Here is a 5,356-nt window from a genome sequence, read left to right on the forward strand (position 1 = left end):
TTTTTTTTTTTTTTAAATCAATGACTATATTATACAATTCTTCATCTTGTTTTCTATTTTCATATTGCATAATTTGAGTCTATGGCCTAAAGATATACTGCAATTTTGAGATCTCACACTTGATGGAATAATACTGGAATACTCATATTAAATTTTGTTAAAATTTCTTGAATTCTAGAATAATATATCAACATAACATTACAGTTGTTAATCACTAAAATATTTTAATGGTCTTTTGATCAAACATAAAATAAAATTCATAACTAAAGAAATTCTTTCAGGGAATTTTATTTTGAATTTCTGATTATTTTATGAGTCAAAATGAAATAGGAAATAATGAAAAATAAACAAATGCATTAATTCTCTATAAGCAAAGATTTCTGGGTGAAGTAAAATTCTAAAACCACTCCTCCCATATTGTCTGTTATTACCTAACAATTTATAGTTAATGACTGTGTTGTGGGCGGCCTTAGAAATACAAGGTAATAGCATATCAGAATATAGTGACTTCAGGTCTAAATCAAAACTCAATTTTTTATTAAGATTTTCATTTCTTTCTTTCTAAAGAAAGCCATCAGCTTTCCCCACCTCGTTAAATTTTGGTGAAGAATTGTTTGGGCTCTGGTAGTGTAGTGGTTACGAATTGGGCTGCAAACCGCAAGGTCAGCAGTTCTACCAGCTGTTCCGCCGGAGAAAGATGAGGCTTTCTGCTCTCTTAAAGATTTACAGCCTCGGAAACCCTGTACAGGGATGCTATGAGTCGGAACCGACTCCACCGCACACAACAACAACGACCTGTCTAAACTGGAGTACTGGGGTGGCGCTGTGGGCTAATGCGTCAGACTGCAAAGTCATTTGAACTGCAAGATCAGTGGTTCAAGCTCACCAGCTATTCCTTGGAAACCCTATACAGGGTCGTTATGGGTCAGAATCGACTCAATGGCACTTAACAACAACAACAACATCTTCACTGCACTTTGAGTTACCAGGTAAAGTTTTCTGAGCAATCATCACTTCCCTTTTACCAAGTAAAGGGAATTTCAGATTAGTTGATTCAACATTCTCTTCTCATTAACCAAATAAACTAGTTTTCCATTTCAAGGACTTCAACTAAAACTAACCTGATCTACATTCACTCACATGACTCCTACATCAATATGCTTACATTTTGTATCTTAGAAATACTGCTTTAATCTGGTTATATCATAAGATAAGGAACCTCTATTTTTCTAAAAATTGCTTTTGAAAAGGTTTGTGATTTGGTAACTCCTTGTAAATTTCCCTCCCTTCTCCTACACTTCCCTCTTTGATGTTAAACCATGTCCCTTTATTTACTGTGCCAGATAAAAACCGACTGCTTCTCCCACAAGGGAGGAAACCTGTACATCTTCTTGTAAGATGCTGTGGTCCTCCACTCATGAAATGCAATTATTTCTTCAACAGTGTATTTTGTTTTATTTTCTAACAGAAAATAACAGAAAAGAGACAAGAATAACAAAAAATCTACTACCTAATTATTTTGCACACTAATGATGTAGGTCTGGTAGTAATGGATGCTGAAATGTGAGCAGAGATTAATGGAGTCTGTGATGGGTACGATTATGTACCTATGTGGATTCTCTGGGGTTTCACAGCTATATGTAATCTGGCAGTTACGTAGTAGTAAGACATGTTAGCAGTTTTGTCATGATGTAGTCCTCCTCCATTTTGTGATCTGACATCATCATCCTCCATTGTTACACAGCACCAGTTTTTGTGAAGTGACCCGGTCTTTGAAACATAACCAGACTGATGTAAAAGCTGGTGAAGTCACTTTTTTCTCTTTTGCAGGTTTCTTTGATATTTTATAGTATTTGGTCTCCAATTGCCTTTATAATAATCTCTATTATATTTTATAAATACATTTTTGTAAGTCTTCTATTGTTATAATCCCATTAATTAGATAATGTGCGTTCAACAAGGCTGCTTTACCAATAATATTAGTTGTGTTATTTATGGTATTATTTACAATTTTGGCTCATTTTGTTTCCTTGTGAATCAACCAAGAAGATGGGTTATTAGATTCTAAAAATCTAAGAAAAATATAAAATTATGCAATATGTCATCTTCCCAAAAGTGTCTCAAAAGGTTTCATTGTAGACCAGTGTGTTTTACAAATGTACATTAATAAAATAAGAAATACCAGTGAATTTCTCTTTCCTAAAATATGTGCTGTCATATTTGACACTGTAGGATCAGCACTGGACCACAAAATTGACAGTAGAAACACACCAGCTGTTCCTCAGAAACCCCATATAGGATCGATATGAGTCACAACTGACTCGATGGTGCTTAACAACCAACATTGTCTATTAGGATGTCTCTGAGTGGAGAAAAGGTTAAGCAATTCATCAACTAGGTAAAATATTGGCAATTCAAATCCAACAAGAGGTTTCTTGGTCAATAGACCTGGTGATGTGCTCCTGAAAAGTCGCAACCCTGAAAACTCTGTAGAGCAGGATTCTATTCTGCACACCTAGAGTTCTCATGAGTTGGAATCAACTCAAAACAAACTAATAACATCAACTATATGATCTAACAGGAAAATTAAATAAGATCATATAAAGAAAGGAGTGATTTGGATTGATTCATGAGATTATGAGTTCTCTGCCTTGGTAAAGCCAGAACATAAACTTGATAATTCCTCAGGAGCAATATTGTAGAGAAGAGTCATGGCTAGGTAGTAGAGAGGCTAGATGTCTGTATTTGTATTTCTGAATTTCCACGATTCTTTAAAATACCCAAGTTTCCTTGGAGTGATTGTTTCTTTTTATTGATGTCTACTCAAAGACCTGATGACTGAGAATGAATGGAAATAAGATGGTTTTTCAGTTCACAGTTCTGTGTGGAATTATTTCAAGGAATATTAGTTTAAGTTTTGATATTTTAAGCTGCATGTAACAAGATACTAGGTTGGGCATGGGGGTGGAGGGGATTTAAAGATAAAGGAAATTTATCATCTTGCTTAGCAAGAAGTCTGTAGGTGGCTTTTCCTTCATAAGTTTAGAAGTTCAAAATTTCATCAACCTCAGGCTCGCTCTGTTTTTCTTCTTAGTCATCCCTAGTGTTTTGTTTGGTCTGCTTTCCTGTTCATATGAGAATTGCAGAAGCTCCAAGTATCAGGCTTCATTCTACAGTGTGTCACAGATAGGAAGGATGGTCAAGAAATGGGAGAAACTGGTATCCTTTTATCTGGGAGGAAAATATTTCTGAATGCCCTCCAGCAAAATTCTTCTGGGATCTGTACTAGCTTCCAGGAAGCATTGTAAATTAAGTATATAAAGATTCTAGCATCTTCACCCTCCAGCTTTAGAACGCTTGCATTAAGGAACAAGGGGCTAAAAACAGCTATTGGACCGGGAACAGAAGGGCTTTCAAGGATTTACAAGATTTCTATAGATCGCAGCATGATTACAAATAAGAAACTGAATGATCCCATCAATGGGTTTAAATATAGTCCTCGTTTATCTCTACAAAAAGTATAGAGGTTAAGAACAGGCCAAGATTTTACAGAGGCAACTATCAGACAAAGTAAACAAATCAAAAGTAATCTCAGAGTGACCTATCAGTGATATTTTTTTTGTTTGTTTATATAGTTCCTAGTCAAAATGAATTGCAAAAGTTGAAATCTTTCAAGAAAGAGAGGCGGCATAGGAGGTACTCACTCATCTATCCAAGAAACTTGGAAGACAACTATCTGGCTGACTGATTGGAAGAGATCCATATTTGTGCCCATTCCAAAGATAGGTGACCCAACGGAATGCAGAAATCATCGGACAATATAGTTGATATCCCATGTGAGTAGTTTTACTAAAGGCAATACAGAAATGTTGCTTCCTGAAAGCCAAGAGGATTTAAAATATTTGCTGATGAAGACAAAAGATCACAACTTCCGGTATGGGTTGTACATCAACATAAAGAAAACAAAAACCCTTTCCACTGAACCAATAAATAACATCCATATGAGTGGAGAAAAGTTTGAAGTTGTCAAAGACTTCATTTTGCTTAGATCAACCATCAGCACTCATGGAAGCAGCAATCAAGAAATAAAAATGATATATTACATTAGACAAATCTGCTGCACAAAGTATCTTTAAAGTGTTGAAGAGCAAAAATGTCAATTTGAGGACTAAGGTATGCCTTACAGAAGCCATGGTAGTTTCAAAAATCTCATATGCATGTGAAAATTGGACAGTGAATAAGACCATAGAATTGATGCATTTGATCTATGGTGTTGGAGGAGAATATTGAAAGTACCGTGGACTGCCAAAAAATCATATAGGTCTGTGTTGGATGAAGTACAGCCAGAGTGCTTCTTATAAGCCAAGATGTCCAGACTTTGCCTCTTATACTTCAGACATATTGTTAGATGGGACCAGACCTTGGAGAAGGATATCCTTTTTGGTAAAGTCAAGGATTTAAGAAAGACCCCCAATGAGATGGATTGGCACACTAGCATCAGGGATGGGCCAAAGTGTAGCAATAATTGTGAGTTTGGTGCGGGACTGGGCAGTATTTCATTCTGTTGTGTGCAGGATCACTGTAAGTCAGTACCAACTGAATGGCACCTAACAACAACAATTTGGGTTTCCACTGATTCAAATATACTCCTTTGTCATTTCAATGTATTGTCCATTTCTCTTCTGGGTTTCTATTTACAGATTTTCTATTGTCTCCCATCCTTTCTCTGTTTTGTTTGTTCCTGTATTTTTTAAAAATGTTTCATTGTTTTCCTTCACCTTTCTATCAGTCATTTGTAGGTACTTAAATATCATGCTCTTTAATTATTTTCAGGTAGTTGCTATTCCTTTTGTAACTCAAATATGATTTCTAAGTTTGCCTCATGGTGACTTGTTTGAGCTACTCTTTCTTATTTCATGTGAACAGAATTTGTCTATTGTTTCTGAGACATTGTGCTGTTGTTATATTTGTATTTCATTGATTGTGTGTTCATGTATCATAGCCATTTATCAACTGTTTTCTGGTTGTTTTGATTAGTGGATGAAAGCATGCACACCACTCTCTGTTCACTGTGCAGTTCCGTTTAGGATGTGTTTGACTGATGTTTGTTGTTGTCATCGATCAGGTGTACATCAGCTTCTATTGACTCTTCCTGCTGAGTAGGATTGTACAGGACATGGTTGTGGCTGGGCTGTTTGGGTATGGTTGATGTCCCCTGTTGTGTGAGACAAGAAAAGAAAACAAACACACAAGAGAGAAAGAAAATTAAAAGACACAAGCAACAGTGAAAAAAATAAAATAGTAAAGGGGGGGGAAAAAGAAGGCAACAGCTAGGAAATGAATACACACAAAAAAA

The 5,356-nt window shown here is 35.8% G+C and overlaps 1 pseudogene; it reads right to left on the reverse strand.

Moving 5' to 3' along the window:
- LOC102827967 overlaps positions 1-1,734 on the reverse strand; it is a 7,271-nt pseudogene extending 5,537 nt beyond the window's left edge.
- Positions 1,735-5,356: the final 3,622 nt, after the last annotated feature.

The sequence above is a fragment of the Chrysochloris asiatica genome, unplaced genomic scaffold, assembly GCF_000296735.1.
Source record: "Chrysochloris asiatica unplaced genomic scaffold, ChrAsi1.0 scaffold00022, whole genome shotgun sequence".
Classification (NCBI taxonomy): domain Eukaryota; kingdom Metazoa; phylum Chordata; class Mammalia; order Afrosoricida; family Chrysochloridae; genus Chrysochloris; species Chrysochloris asiatica.